General features: G+C 39.6%; 1 long non-coding RNA gene across 1 annotated transcript in view; it reads right to left on the bottom strand.

Moving 5' to 3' along the window:
• LOC116699834 (uncharacterized) overlaps positions 1–230 on the bottom strand; it is a 16737-nt gene that overhangs the window by 15593 nt on the left and 914 nt on the right. The window lies entirely within an intron of this gene.

Below are 230 nucleotides of genomic sequence, written 5' to 3'. Positions count from 1 at the left end.
CTCAACTGGCCATGGTCAACTCTGTAAATATTCATTGCATTTTGCAAAGAATATTTATAGAGGCACACCGGATGAAGGCCAGGATGGTGAGTCGTACAGGTTATCTCCTCAGATACTAAAAACAAGGCTAATACAAAATTATTCTTATGCTACATCACTGACGTGTGAGTATTACTCTAGTGTAACAACGGACGGCAAATGTTGGGCTATGTGTTGAAAATGCTACTAAC

The sequence above is a fragment of the Etheostoma spectabile genome, chromosome 2 (genome assembly GCF_008692095.1).
Source record: "Etheostoma spectabile isolate EspeVRDwgs_2016 chromosome 2, UIUC_Espe_1.0, whole genome shotgun sequence".
Classification (NCBI taxonomy): domain Eukaryota; kingdom Metazoa; phylum Chordata; class Actinopteri; order Perciformes; family Percidae; genus Etheostoma; species Etheostoma spectabile.
Note: the sequence above shows the minus strand (reverse complement) of the source record. Positions and strands in the feature narration are given on the sequence as shown.